This window comes from Physeter macrocephalus, chromosome 9, assembly GCF_002837175.3.
Source record: "Physeter macrocephalus isolate SW-GA chromosome 9, ASM283717v5, whole genome shotgun sequence".
In the NCBI taxonomy this organism is placed as follows: domain Eukaryota; kingdom Metazoa; phylum Chordata; class Mammalia; order Artiodactyla; family Physeteridae; genus Physeter; species Physeter macrocephalus.
The window spans coordinates 91,450,809-91,466,946 of record NC_041222.1 but is presented as its reverse complement, the minus strand read 5'-3'; the positions used below and the strand labels follow the sequence as shown (position 1 = coordinate 91,466,946).

Sequence of the window (16,138 nt, the reverse complement as noted above, 5' to 3'; positions counted from 1 at the left end):
GGATTGGAAGAATCAATATTGTGAAAATGATTATACTACCCAAAGCAATCTACAGATTCAATGCAATCCTTATCAAATTATCAATGGCATTTTTTATGGCACTAGAACAAAAAATCTTAAAATTTGTATGGAGACACAAAAGACCCTGAATAGCCAAAACAGTCTTGAGGGAAAAAAAACAGAGCTGGAGGAAGCAGACTCCCTGACTTCAGACTATACTACAAAGATACAGTAATCAAGACAATATTGTACTGGCACATAAATAGCAGCAGTATCTTTTTTGATCCATCTCCTAGACTAGTGGGAATAAAAATAAAAATATACAAATTAGACCTAATTTTACTCTAAAGCTCTTGCACAACAAAGGAAACCACAACAAATAGAAAAGAGAACCCAGACTTCCCTGCTGGCACAGTGGTTAAGAATCTGCCTGCCAATGCAGGGGACATGGGTTCGAGCCCTAGTCCAGGAAGATCCCACATGCCGTGGAGCAACTAAGCCCATGTGCTGCAACTACTGAGCCTGAGCTCTAGAGCCTGCGAGCCACAACTACTGAGCCCGTATGCCACTACTACTGAAGCCTGTGTGCCTAGAGCCCGTGCTCCACAACAAGAGAAGCCACCACAATAAGAAGCCTGTGCACCACAACGAAGAGTAGCCCCTGATCGCTGCCAACTAGAGAAACCCCGTGCACAGCAACGAAGACCCAATGCAGCCATAAATAAATAAATTTTTTAAAAAGTGTTGGATTTAAAAAACAAAAGAAAAGACAACCCACAGAATGGGAGAAAATATTTGCAAATGATGCAACTGACAAGGGATTAATCTCCAGAATTTACAAACAGCTCCTGCGGCTAAATATAAAAAAAAAAAACAACCAAATTGGTACAGCCTCTATGGAAAACAGTATGGAGGTTCCTTAAGAAAAAAATAGAGCTACCATATTATCCAGCAATCTCACTACTGGGCATATACCCAGAGAAAACCATAATTCAAAAAGACACATTCACCCCAATGTTCATTGCAGCTCTATTTACAATAGCCAGGTCATGGAAACAACCTAAATGCCCATAGACTGATGAATGATAAAGAAGATGTGGTACATATATACAATGGAATATTACTCAGCCATAAAAAAGTAATGAAATTGGGTCATTTGTTGAGATGTGGATGGATCTAGAGACTGTCATACAGAGTGAAGTATATCAGAAAGAGAAAAACAAATATTGTATATTAACGCATATATGTGGAACCTAGAAAAATAGTACAGATGAACTGCTTTGCAGGGCAGAAGTTGAAACACAGATGTAGAGAACAAACGTATGACACCAAAGGGGGAAAGCCACGTGGGGGCGTGGGGGCGGTTGTGGTGGTGTGATGAATTGGGCTATTGGTATTGACATGTATACACTGATATGTATAAAATTGATTACTGATAAGAACCTGCTGTGTATAAGAAAAAATTTTTTCCAATGTATTTATTAATGTGGAGTGGAAAAATTTGTTTTTTCAGTCCCTATTGTAGTGTATGGTAAAGCATTAATTTTGTTTTAGTTGGGCTCTGTCTTCAAGGTCCCTTGTAAAATATTTTCTGTTAATTTCTTTACTTGAGTCCTTATGCCTCAGTTTTTGTTGAATAATAAATTATCTGTCATTGTAAACAATTTAAAAGAAAATATTTTTTTATATTTATGTTATTTCAAAAATGTGTCCATAAATTTATATAAATCAATTAACAAAATCATAACACTAAGCATTGCTTAAATAATACTAATTCTGGTTGCATTTTCCTGAAATATTCTGACAGATTGAAAGTCACTCACCAGCCACAGCTGTTTAGAAATCATGGATTTGGCATCCCCAAGATTTGTTAACTATCAGACTCGTCCCTAGACCTCTACCCTCGCCACTGTGGACAGCTTAGATCTGTGTAATAGAATACAGGCTTGACTGCTCCAACAAAGGCCAAAACATGGGGGTTTAAAGAAAATTTTTCCCTAAAATGCCTAACATAAGTATGCCAGGACTAATATGGCAGATATACAGATTTGGTTCCTTCTATCTCTTTGCTTGGTCAATTTAACCTATGGCTTCCATTTGTGGGCTAAGAAGCCTAATTAAGTTCCCAGCAACAGCTGCACATTCTAGCCCATGAAAAGAGAAGCATAGAAAATGGAGGTGGTGGGGTGGGTACAAGCAACAATTCTCCCTAGAGTCACAAACTCAGAGGTGTACACATCACTTCTACTCATTTCTTATTAACCACGTAATCCTGTGGGCCACACTTCGAGGGATGGGATAGGGAGGATGGGAGGGAGGCTCAAGAGGGAGAGGATATGGGGATATATGCATACATATAGCTGATTCACTTTGTTGTACAGCAGAAACTGACAGAACTTTGTAAAGCATTTATACTCCAATAAAGATGTGAAAATAAAAAAAATAAAATAAAAGAGCACGGAATATGTAGCCTTTAGCTGCTTTGCTAAAACATTGACATTTGTTGCCAAAGAGAGACCAGGAAAATGGGACCAGGGTTAAGTAAGAAACTTCCAGATCAGGAACTCATTAAAGAAGAGTCAGTGCAATCAGGCAATCTTGGAGAATTAAAAAAATAAATGAAGAAATCTTGAGATTCAGGAAAATGACCAGAAAATAAAAGAGAGATTGTAGGCAGGGGTAAAACACAAATGAATTCACAGCCCAAGAAGGACAATGCTCTGCCTTACACACCTTTAGCCCTACTGCCAATGCTTTGCTTTCTTTTGTCCACTTTGAAGGCAGGACCACTTCATGGTCCTTCCAGATGTTCTTGCCATCTTCAAGATTCCTCAGGGAAGAAGAAGGCAACCTGGCTCTGTGGGGAACAACACCCAGACCCCACCTTTTACTCTACTTGGAAGAGGCTTGTCTTTCTAAAACTGACAGAAGGAACTATGACATGGACCATTTCCACCATGCCGTCATCTTCCTCTTTCCTGCCTCACAACACACACACACACACACACACACACACACACACACACACACTCACTCACATTCATGCACAGGCTCATATATACATGCATATACAACTAGGTCACCAGGGATTAATTGAGAATGATTTCTTCTTCATCAATTCTTACCAACTCTCCATAACCCTGCCCATCTGCTGGTGATGAGTCTCCATCTATCTTCTGCTAAGCCAGACCCTCCAGGATGAATTTCCTTCCTGGAACATAGGTAAAGGTTATCTATTAACCACAAACTTAGACCCCAATGTGTGTAACTGCAAAGCCCTTTGATCACATTGTACTTGTAACACACAGGGTTCTGGGCTTTGTGATAAGACGAATAGGCTACATACAACTCCTCTTCTCCGCAGTGGAGACAACAAAACCTAACAATGTAGAAAACTCCTGCATTTGCAACAGTTAATCATCTATCATCTTGAATTTTGGTTTCTGCATCAAATGACTGGCACAGAAAATGTGTGATGGAGGATTTGAGAGGAGGGCAAGTTCAGGTGGACAACTGGCTTCTCTGAGACTTGAAGGGTGTCTTGGATTTAGTATTAAGAGGGCTGGGCTCCTTGCTTAATTAAACAGAAAACAGGAGCTGGAGCAGAAGATGCTGCTCCAGGAAAGCAGAAACCAATTTTGATAGCCTTTAGACTCAGACTGGAATTTACACCACCAGCTTTCCTGGGTCTCCACCTTGCAGATGGCATATTGTGGGACTTCTCAGCCTTCATAATCACAACTCTGATTTTGTTCAAAAGAGTAAAACATCCAGGTTAAAAGAAATATAAAAACAAACAGAAGAGACACGGAGTTAGCATCTCCCCACAACTAGGGCACCTGCCAGCTGCTGGTGGGGGACTCTGAGGCCCAAGGAGAAGGAAGGAAACCCAAAGTGAACTGGTAGGACATAGGGGGACTGAGGGGGGAGGAGAAGTGGAGGCCAGACAGGTTCGGTGGCTCTGAGGCCAGGGAGATAAGGAGAAGCAGGCGGGAGGCGCCCTCCGGGAGGAGTGGGAGAGAATCAGAGTGCGATTGCCTAGCCCACTCAGGCACAGGGAGCCTGCTGAACTCCCAAACTGATCCACTGCCCTCCAAACCCCCTTCCAGGCCACGTGTGTCCTTGGGGGCATAGGAGGGAGGAGACGGAGATCAGAAGAGGTAGGCAGGAGGGGCCCTCCCAGACCAGAGGCAAAGGAGTGGAGAGGAGGGCATTTATTCCACCCACTCGAGCACAGGAAGCCTGCTGGTCTCCCAGGTGAGGTCCCCTGCTATCTGAAACCAGGAGTGGGGGGCATGCCTGGATCCCTTCTGTTCCTTGAGCCTAATCCCCACCCCCCACAGCCCCCAGGCTTTGTCCAGCCCTGTCAGTCCTGAACATTGGTTGCACCCACTGCCTGAACCTCGCCCTCGCTTAGGTCCCGTCCTCCACAGCCAAGGCCTTTTACCCTTTTTTTTTTCCTTTTCCCTCCTCCTCTTTTTTACCATTGTGGTACTGATGTACCGTCCGATTGTTGATTCATCTATATTGTTATTTTTATATTCTTCCTAACATATCTATTAGTTTCCTAGTCTAATTTTAATTTTTACTTTGTTATTGTTGGTTTTATTTTTGGCCACCCCAGACGGCTTGCAGGATCTTGGTTCACAAGCCCAGGGTCAGGCTGAAGCTCCTGCGGTGGCAGCTCTGAGTCCAAACCACTGGATTAACAGAGAACTTCAGACCCCAGGGAATATTCATCAGAATGAGGTCTCACGGAGTTCCTCATCTCAGCACAAAGACCCAGCTCTACCCAATAGCCAACAAACCCCAGTGTTGGAAGCCTCTACCCAAACAACCAGTAAGACAGAAACACAATCCCACTGATTAAAAAAATAAATAACTAAATGAGATGGCAAAAAAATATGTTACAAATGAAGTAGCAAGGTAAAAACCTACAAGACTAAATAAATAAAAAGGAAATAAGCAATCTACCTGAAAAAGAATTCAGAGTAATGATAGTAAAGACGATCCAGAATCTCAGAAATGGAATGGAGGCATGAATTGAGAAAATACAAGAAATGTTTAACAAAGATCTAGAAGAACTAAAGAAAAAACAAACAGAGATGAACAACACAATAATACACTAGAAGGAATCAATAACAGAATAACTGAGGCAGAAGATCGAATAAGTGAGATGGAAGACAAGGTGGTGGAAATAACTGCCAAGGAGCAGAATAAAGAAGAAAGAATGAAAAGAATTGAAGACAATCTCAGAGACCTCTGGGACAACACTAAATGCACCAACATTTGCATTATAGGGGTCCCAGAAGAAGAAGAGAAAAAGAAAGGTTCTGAGAAAATATTTGAAGAGATTATAGTTGAAAACTTCCCTAACATGGGAAATAAAATAGTTACCCAAGTCCAGGAAGTACACAGAGTCCCATACAGGATAAACCCCAGGAAAAACACACCAAGACACAGATTAATCAAACTAACAAAAATTAAATTCAAAGAAAAAATATTAAAAGCAGCAAGGGAAAAACAAAAAATAACATGCAAAGGAATCCCAATAAGGTTATCAGCTTATTTTTCAGAAGAAACAGCAGGCCAGAAGGGAGTGGCAGGATATACTTAAAGTGATGAAAGAGAAAAACCTACAATCAAGATTACTCTACCCAGAAAGGATCTCAGTCAGATTCACTGGAGAAGTCAAAAGATTTTCAGATAAGCAAAAGCTAAGAGAATTCAGCACCACCAAACCAGCTTTACAACAAATGCTAAAGAAATTTCTCTAAGCGGGAAACACAAGAGAAGAAAAAGACCCACAAAAACAAACCCAAAACAATTAAGAAAATGGTCATAAGAACATACATATTAATGATAACCTTGAATGTAAATGGATTAAATGCCCCAACCAAAAGACACAGACTGGCTGATTGGATACAAAAACAAGACCCATATATATGCTGTCTGCAAGAGACCCACTTCAGAACTAGGGACACATACACAGTGAAAGAGAAGGGATGGAAAGAGATATTCCATGCAAATGGAAATTAAAAGAAAGCTGGAGTAGCAACACTCATATCAGATAAAATTGACTTTATTTATTTATTTTTGCTGTACGCGGGCCTCTCACTGTTGTGGCCTCTCCCGTTTCAGAGCACAGGCTCCAGATACGCAGGCTCAGCAGCCATGGCTCACGGGCCTAGCCGCTCCTCGGCATGTGGGATCTTCCCAGACCAGGGCATGAACCTGTGTCCCCTGCAACGGCAGGCGGACTCTCAACCACTGCACCACCAGGGAAGCCCTAAAATTGACTTTAAAATAAAGACTGCTATAATAGATAAGGCAGGACACTACATAATGATCAGTGGATCATTCCAAGAAGAAGAATAACAATTATAAATGTTTATGCACCCAACATAGGAGCACCTCAATACATAAGGCAAATGTTAACAACCATGAATGGAGAAATCAACAATAACACAATAATAGTAAAGGATTTTAACACCCCACTTACACCAATGGACAGATCATCCAAACAGAAAATAAATAAGGAAACACAAGCTTTCAATGAAACAGTAGACCAGACAGATCTACTTGATATTTACAGAATTTTCCACCCAAAAGTGGCAGAATACACTTTCTTCTCAAGTGCACATGGAACATTCTCCAGGATAGATCACATCTTGGGTCACAAATCAAACCTCAGAAAATTTAAGAAATTTGAAATCATATCAAGCATCCTTTCTGACCACAACCCTGTGAGACTGGAAATCAGTTACAGGATAAAAACTGTAAAAAAATACAAGTACATGGAGGTGAAACAGTACACTACTAAATAACCAATAGATCACTGAAGAAATCAAAGAAGAAATAAAAAAATAAATAGAAACAAATGACAATGAAAACACAATGACCCAAAACCTATGGGACACAGCAAAAGCAGTTCTAAGAGGGAAGTTTATAGAAATACATCCTGAACTCAAGAAACAAGAAAAATCTCAAATAAACAATCTAACCTACACTTAAAACAACTAGAGAAAGAAGAACAAAGAAAGCTCGAAGTGAGTAGAAGGAAAGAAATCATAAAGATAGCAGAAATAAATGAAATAGAAATGAAGAAAACAATAGCAAAGATCAATAAAACTAAAAGCTGCTTCTTTGAAAAGATAAACAAAATTGATAAACCCTGAGCGAGACTCATCAAGAAAAAAAGGGAGAGGATGTAAATCAATAAAATTAGAAAGGAAAAAGGAGAAATCAAAACTGACACTGCAGGGCTTCCCTGGTGGCGCAGTGGTTACGAGTCTGCCTGCCGATGCAGGGGACACGGGTTTGTGCCCCGATCCGGGAGGATCCCACATGCTGCGCAGCGGCTGGGCCCGTGAGCCATGGCCGCTGAGCCTGCGCGTCCGGAGCCGTGCTCTGCAACGGGAGAGGCCACAGCAGTGAGAGGCCTGTGTACCGCAAAAAAAAAAAAAAAAAAAAAAAAAAAAAAACTGACACCGCAGAAATACAAAGGATCATAGGAGACTACTACAAACAACTATATGCTACTAAAATGGACAACCACGAAGAAATGGACAAATTCTTAGAAAGGTATAACCTTCCAAGACTGAACCAGGAAGAATTAGAAATTATAAACAGACCTATCACAAATAATGAAATTAAAACCTTAATTAAAAATTTTCCAAAAAAGGAAGTCCAGGACCAGATGGCTTCACAAGCAAATTCTATCAAACATTTAGAGAAGAGCTAACATCTATCATCCTCAAAGTCTTCCAAAAAATTGCAGAGGGAGAAACACTCCCAAATTCATTCTACAAAGCCACCATCACCCTGACACCAAAACCAGAAAATGATATCACAAAAAGAAAATTATAAACCAATGTCACTGAGGAATGTAGATGTAAAATTCCTGAACAAAATACTAGCAAATAGAATCCAACAGCACATTAAAATGATCACACACCATGATCAAGTGGGATTTATCCCAGGGATGCAAGGATCCTTCAATACACACAAATCAATCAGTGTGATACACCACATTAACAAAATAAGGAATAAAAACCGTATGATCATCTCCATAGATGCAGAAAAAGCTTTTGACAAAATTCAACACCCATTTATGATAAAAACTCTCCAGAAAATGGGCACAGAGGGAACCTACCTCAACATAATAAAGGCTATGTATGACAAACCAACAGCAAGGATCATACTCAATGGTGAAAGAGTGAAAGCATTTCCACTGAGATCAGGAAAAAGAGAAGGATGCCCACTCTTGTCACTCTTATTCAACATAGTTTTGGAAGTCCTGGACACAGCAATCAGAAAAGAAAAAGAATACAAACTGGAAAAGAAGAAGTAAAACTGTCACTGTTTGCCAATGACATGATATTATAAATAGAAAATCCTAAAGATACCACCAGAAAACTACTGGAACTAATCATTGACTCTGGTAAGGTTGCAGGATACAAAATTAGTGGACAGAAATCTCTGGCACTCCTATACACCAACAATGAAAAATCAGAAAAAAATTAGAAAGAGAAATTAAGGAAACACTCCCATTTACCACTGCAACAAAAAGAATAAAATACCTAGGAATAAACCTGCCTAAGAAGGCGAAAGACTTGTTCTCAGAAAACTGTAAAACACTGATGAAAGAAATCAAAGTTGACATAAACAGATGGAGAAATATACCATATTCTTGGATTGGAAGAATCAATATTATGAAAATGACTATACTACCCAAAGCAATCTACAGATTCAATGCAATCCCTGTCAAACTACCATTGTCATTCTTCACAGAATTAGAACAAAAAATTTCACAATTTGTATGGAAACACAAAATAACCTGAATAGCCAAAGCAATCTTGAGAAAGAAAAACGAGCTGGAAGAATCAGGCTCCCTGACTTCTGACTATACTACAAAGCTACAGTAATCAAGACAGTATGGTACGGGCACAAAAACAGAAATGTAGATCAATGGAACAGGATAGAAATCCCAGAGATAAACCCACACACATATGGTCACCCTATTTTTGATAAAGGAGGCAAGAATATTCAATGGAGAAAAGACAGCCTCTTCAATAAGTGGTTCTGGGAAAACTGGACAGCTATATGTAAAAGAATGAAATTAGAATATTCCCTAAAACCATACACAAAAATAAACTCCAAATGGATTAAAGACCTTAATGTAAGACCAGACACTATAAAATTCTTAGAGGAAACATAGGAAAAACACTCTTTGACATAAACCACAGCTTTTTTGACCCTCTTCCTAGAGTAACGGAAATAAAAACAAAAATAAACAAATGGGAGGACTTAATTAAACTTAAAAGCTTTTGCACAGCAAAAGAAACCATAAATAAGACAAAAACAACAACAACAACCCTCAGAATGGGAGAAAGTATTTGCAAATGAAACAACAGACAAAGGATTAATCTCCAAAATATACAAACAGCTCATGGAGCTCAGTTTCAAAAAAACAAACAATCCAGTTAAAAAACGGGTGGAAGACCTAAATAGATATTTCACCAAGGAAGACATACAGATGGCCAAGAGTCACAAGAAAAGATGCTCAACATCACTAATTATTAGAGAAATGCAAATCAAAACTACAATGAGGTATCACCTCACACCAGTCAGAAGGGCCATTATCAAAAAACTAGAAACAATAAATGCCTGAAAGGGTGTGGTGAAAAGAGAGCCCAGACAAAGGATTAATCTCCAAAATATACAAACAGCTCATGGAGCTCAGTTTCAAAAAAACAAACAATCCAGTTAAAAAACGGGTGGAAGACCTAAATAGATATTTCACCAAGGAAGACATACAGATGGCCAAGAGTCACAAGAAAAGATGCTCAACATCACTAATTATTAGAGAAATGCAAATCAAAACTACAATGAGGTATCACCTCACACCAGTCAGAAGGGCCATTATCAAAAAACTAGAAACAATAAATGCCTGAAAGGGTGTGGTGAAAAGAGAGCCCTCCTGCACTGTTGGTAGGAATGTAAATTGATACAGCCACTATGGAGAACAGTATGGAAGTTCCTTAAAAAACTAAAAATAGAACTATCATATGACCCAGCAATCCCACTACTGGGCATTTACCCTGAGAAAACCATAATTCACAAAGAGACATGTGCCACAATGTTCATTGCAGCACTATTTACAGTAGCCAGGACATGGAACCACCTTAAATGTCCATCGACAGATGAATGGATAAAGAAGATGTGGCACATGTATACAATGGTATATTACTCAGCCATAAAAAGAAACGAAATTGAGTTATTTGTAGTGAGGTGGATAAAGTTAAAGTCTGTCATACAGAGTGATGTAAGTCAGAAAGAGAAAAACTAATACCATATGCTGATGCATATATATGGAATCTAAAAAAAAAAAAAAGGTACCGATGAACCTAGTTGCAGGGCAGGAATAAAGAGGTAGACATAGAATATGGACTTGAGGACATGGGGTGGGAGCGCGAAGCTGGGGCGAAGTGAGAGTAGCATCAACATATATACACTACCGAATGTAAAATAGTTGGCTGGTGGGAAGCAGCAGCATAGCCAAAGGAGATTGGCTCGGTGCTTTGCGCCGACCTAGATGGAGGGTATAGGGAGGATGGGAGGGAGGCTCAAGAGGGAGGGTATATGGGGACATATGTATGCATATGGCTGATTTGCTTTGTTGTGCAACAGAAACTTAGTATCGTGAAGCAATTATACTCCAATAAAGATCTATTAAAAAAATAGATAACTAATAAGGACCTACTGTATAGCACGGGGAACTCTACTCAATACTCTGCAATGGCCTATATGGGAAAAAACCTGAAAAAGAGTGGATATATGTAAATGTATAACTGATTCACTTTGCTGTACAGCAGAAACTAACACAACATTGTAAAGCAACTCTACTCCAATAAAAATTTTTTAAAAATAAAATAAAATAAAAGAGACGTGGGAGGCAGAGACCTTTGTAAGGACCCAGACAAGAGATGATGAGGAGTTAAACAAGTGAGATGATGGTAGGAAGGCAAACAATGGAGAATGGCCAATAAAGTTTGGTGCAAATCCCTAGGGGTCAAGGATGCTGTGTTTATTGAGTCATTGTATTGTGTGCTGTTGCCAGGAGTTGAAGGTGAGCTATAGTGTCTATCTCCAGGGCTGAGGATGAGCAAAATGTGTGGATACATACCTTCCCAGCACACAGGAGTCAACATAGAGTGAGTTTGATGCTCACAGAGCAAATGTGGTTATATATAAAAGCCTAAAAGTAAGGGAAAAAATTAAAAAACAAAGTGAGGTCTATAACAAAATACCATTACATAAACCAAAAACATGTACACAATATTAAAAGGATATATATCCAGTACAATGGAGTTAGACATCTAGGCAGGTGAGGGGGATGGAAGTGAGGATCAGGGACTGAATAAGGGGAAATAAATGCAAGAGGGGCCTTGTGCTGAATGATGTAGACAGTGCTGAGAGCTGAAATGTAGGACTAACTCAACTCTGCATGAGCCCAAAAGAGAGATAAGTAATACACACATACATGTATATGCAAACAATAAAAGAGGCACGCAGTGGTTCGTTGGGCATTCTGAAGGGTTAAATACAAGTGAAGGTGCCACTCACACCTGGATGGCATGTCCCTCTAGTCTCCAAGCTTGGAACAGCCTCTCCTCACCTCCTCCTCGCTTCAATACTCCACACATTTGTCTTGTCCAGTGACCACGTTCTAAGAAAATAACCTTTGGAAATAGACTTCCCAGGGTATGAATCTCAGAACATTTTGAACCTCAGTTTTCTCCTTCATAAAAGTATGAATAATAATATCTATTTCATATGGTGATCACAGGGCTTCCATGAGCTAACAAAAGTGAAAAGAGCCTAACGCAGGATTTGGCTCAGTAAATACATTGTTCCTATCTGATTGCTCTGGACCTGGGACTCCAAGTTTTGGCCAGTGGCATCAGGTTGGCCAGTAACAGAAGTGAGACTAGAACTTTGTAAATGACAGCTACAGCCTCAGCTCAGTGCTGGAAGGCTCTGTCTTTCTGGAGAAGGATGAACAGGAACAGCACTCTGGGCTCAGAGCACACCCTACTCCCCTTTTTGGCCTGTGGAAAAGCCACATCCAGGCCTGGCTGTGTGCCCACAGTCTAACAGATAGCCAGTCAGAGAGTCTGGGCTCCCTTACACCCAACTTAGCTGCACATTTTCATCTTTTTTATGTGTTCGGGATGTTACACTAATTGTGATGGATGTTTTACTGGTGCTCACATTGAGGGGCGGATGATGAAGCCATAATGTAAGGTAATATGTCTATTAAAGATTTAAAATAACCTGCTTGCTAGATGATTCCTCATTCCGCTGGCAGATTCGAGCTCCTTGAGAAGAAGTTGGTGCTAAATTAGAGACGGCAATAGGGTGGGAGGGAGGGAAGGGACCCAAAGGATATTCTCCAACTTCTGGAGTGCTGTGAAACTGATATATCTTTTCTTCATTTAATTAAGGAACATCTACTGTGTGAGGCTTCAGCACTGACTCTGTATACACATGGATCAGCAATGACTTTGGAAGCTCTCGATTTAGGAACAAAGTTAACTCGACTTAGTGAACAAAGTCATGGTACTAATGGAGTCATGAATTAATTGTCGTTCTCTCTGATGTCCAAACCAATGTTAGAGCCCCAGGTTATGAGTATATCATTAGAAGTGGCTCCTGGATCTCTTTGGTCCCCAAATTTCAGAGGTAGATAAAACTTAAGACTAATAGGACCAGGTGAACTCTCAACCATGTCTATCCCTAGCAGACAGAACTTTGGTATCTTCTGCATCTGCCTTCCTGCCTGGTGGTCTCTGTTTTACTAAAGAGCAAGAGGTGCATGTCCACCCAAGTCAGAACCTTTGGATCATGTGGCTGTGGCAGCCTATAGGTTCACTTGGGAAAGACATCATGTCAACAGGTGACCTGGCAGGAGAGCCAGGTCTTATAGAAGATCAGTAGCTTAGATCCACCACTAATTTCAGTTCTTCCTCCTGGGCTCCAAAATCCCCAACCAGCCTTATGTCTCCTACCTACCTACCATGGTTCATCACCCACTATTCTCTTCATTGCTAACCAGCCTCTGCCCTTCACCACCTCCTCTTACCCATTTCTACCTCTGCTCCTTCCCTCACTCGGACACCAGCTCAAGGGCCTGCCTCTCTCCCCTATGTCTCTAATCCTGTTTGAACTTCTAGGTAGACATGATGAATGGAGGAAGGTAAACAAAATCCCACCCTATAACCTAATGACACTAACATCAGCAACAAAATTATCACTATCAGCAACCTGAAATAAATAGGATATGACCTCATGTCATACACTTTTAAAAGTAGTTCCCAAGAAAATCAATAAAGGAAATAATTCATTGTGCTCATCCTATATACCTCATCCTCCTCCATACATACCCTCAATAAGTGATATGAGGCAAATGTAGTAAGTTTGTAAAATCCCAAGAATGCAACCCCATTTGGGAAGAAGAGGAATTAAAGAGTGAGTGGGTGAGTATGCAGCCCAGGGCAAAAGTAAAGAGAGGCCCTCACAAGAGAATCTTCACATCTCACTGCAATAAAATAATCACACCTAACATATGTTGGGTATCTGTAGCATGATGATAAGCCATTATATGCAACATTCTATTTAAGACTCATAAAAACCCCATGATGTTATTAGCTACATGGTTTACATAAGGAAATCAGGGCAAGTTGATCCTAACCACTATACCATCTCAACAGAGGCAGAAAAAGTACTTGGATGGGACTGCCCTGGTGGTCCAATGATTAAGAATCCACCTTCCAATGCAGAGGACGCAGGATTGATCCCTGGTCAGGGAACTAAGATCCCACATGCCATGGAGCAACTTAGCCTACGTGCGGCAATTACTGAGCCTATATGCCACAACTACTGAGCCCACGTGCTCTGGAGCCCACATACCACAACTAGAGAGAAGCCCACACACGACAATGAAAAGCCCGCGTGCTGCAATGAAAGATCCCACATGCCTCAACAAAGACCCAAAACAGCCAAAAATAAATAAATGTTGAAAAGAAAAGAAAAGTACTTGGATTCACCATTTTTCAGAATTCCAGTCTAAATCAGGAGAATGATTGAAAAAACAGGGTATTTCCCCACAAGAGTAGGATATACCCTTGATCATATGTGGTGTTCTCTAACATAGGGTATCTTTTTTAATCTCAGAAGAAAGACTTGACTTCTAGTTTTCCAGCAAAACTTCACCCACTCTGGCTGAACTTTTTCACTGACTGAGCCACCAGGGTACTGAAAAGCAGTAAGAACATGATACCTCTCAAATTTGGCTCAGAGTGGAAGCCAAAAATGTCTCAATAAGATGGGAAAAATGTTAAGAGGAATTTACCTAGACCTCCCCATGGCAGTCAAAGTTGCTCACACTTAGCGTGAGCAAGGAAACAAAGCGGGCATGTCATGGTGACTGTGGAAACCTATCACGCAAAAACCAATAAAGGAAGTGTGGCTACAGAGTACAGAAAAATAATTCAGGTGACAGAAAACATAACCCAAGAACAGAAGAAGATTCCCTGAAAGGGCTTCAGGCTATGGAATGACTTGATAATAACAGGAATTCTATTTTTTAAAAAGGTATTAAAGACAAAATGTCAAAAGAACAGAATGAGATTAAAAGAGGGATTGCAGAACTATGGCAACAGAGCACCCAAACAGTATCATTACAGAACTAATAATTAGAACAGCCCAAACAGAATAGACATGGCTGAAAATTTAAAGTCTTGAAATGAAAGTCCTTCCAGAGAGAATGCAAAGGGAAGGAAAGGGAAAGATGAAATGAGTACAGATAAAGTAATAGATATCAAGGGCAGGCACAAATGATACAACATATGGATGAAAAGTATTCCTGAAATAAAGAACCCAAAAATTGCAGACAAAAATTATTCCAAGATATTTTTAAAGCTAAATTTCCTTAAATGAAGGCAGAAAATCCAGGCTGCCTTCTGACAGCTGCCTCCAGAGCAATATGCAGTGCCAGAAAATAAAGGGATAATTCCATTTTCAACAGTGAAATCACCAACCACACCAAAAAAAGGAAAAAACATGGCACAAAATAGACCAAAAAAAGGACACTTATTTACAGTATGAGAGGTGAAACAAGAAGGAAGCGAGTTGCCTTGCTCAACCTCAGCTGGGAACGTGCACAGCAGGTGACTCAAATTCTTCACTGCTCAGTGCTTGCTTCAGCAGCAAATGTACTGAAATTGGAATGATACAGAGAAGATTAGCATGGCCCCTGTGCAATGATGACATGCAAATTCTTGAACCGTTCCATATTTTTGATTGGAAGAATCAACATTGTGAAAATGACTATACTACCCAAAGCAATCCACAGATTCAATGCAATCCCTATCAAACTACCATTGGCATTTTTCACAGAACTAGAACAAAAATTTTACAATTTGTATGGAAACACAGAAGACCCCAAATAGCCAAAGCAATCTTGAGAAAGAAAAACGGAGCTGGAGGAATCAGGCTCCCAGACTTCAGATTATACTACAAAGCTACAGTAAACAAGACAGTACGGTAGTGGAACAAAAACAGAAATATAGATCAATGGAACAGGATAGAAAGCCCAGAGATAAACCCACGCACATATGGCCACCTTATTTTTGATAAAGGAGGCAAGAATATACAATGGAGAAAAGACAATCCCTTCAATAAGTGGTGCTGGGAAAACTGGACAGCTTCATGTAAAAGAACGAAATTAGAACACTCCCTAACACCATACACAAAAATTAACTCAAAATGGATTAAAGACCTAAATGTAAGGCCAGACACTATAAAACCCTTAGAGGAAAATATAGGCAGAACAATCTATGACATAAATCACAGCAAGATCCTTTTTGACCCACCTCCTAAAGAAATGGAAATAAAAACAAAAGTAAACAAATGGGACCTTTTGAAACTTAAAAGCTTTTGCGCAGCAAAGGAAACCATAAACAAGACGAAAAGACCACCCTCAGAATGGCAGAAAATATTTGCAAATGAAGCAAATGACAAAGGATTAATCTCCAAAATATACAAGCAGTTCATGCAGCTCAATATCAAAAAA

General features: G+C 40.0%; 1 non-coding gene across 1 annotated transcript; it reads left to right on the top strand.

Moving 5' to 3' along the window:
- Nucleotides 1-15,261: 15,261 nt before the first annotated feature.
- Nucleotides 15,262-15,364, top strand: LOC112066747 (U6 spliceosomal RNA). Its single transcript, XR_002892844.1, has one exon. It is a non-coding gene; the product is annotated as a U6 spliceosomal RNA (small nuclear RNA).
- The last annotated feature ends 774 nt before the right edge of the window (nucleotides 15,365-16,138 follow it).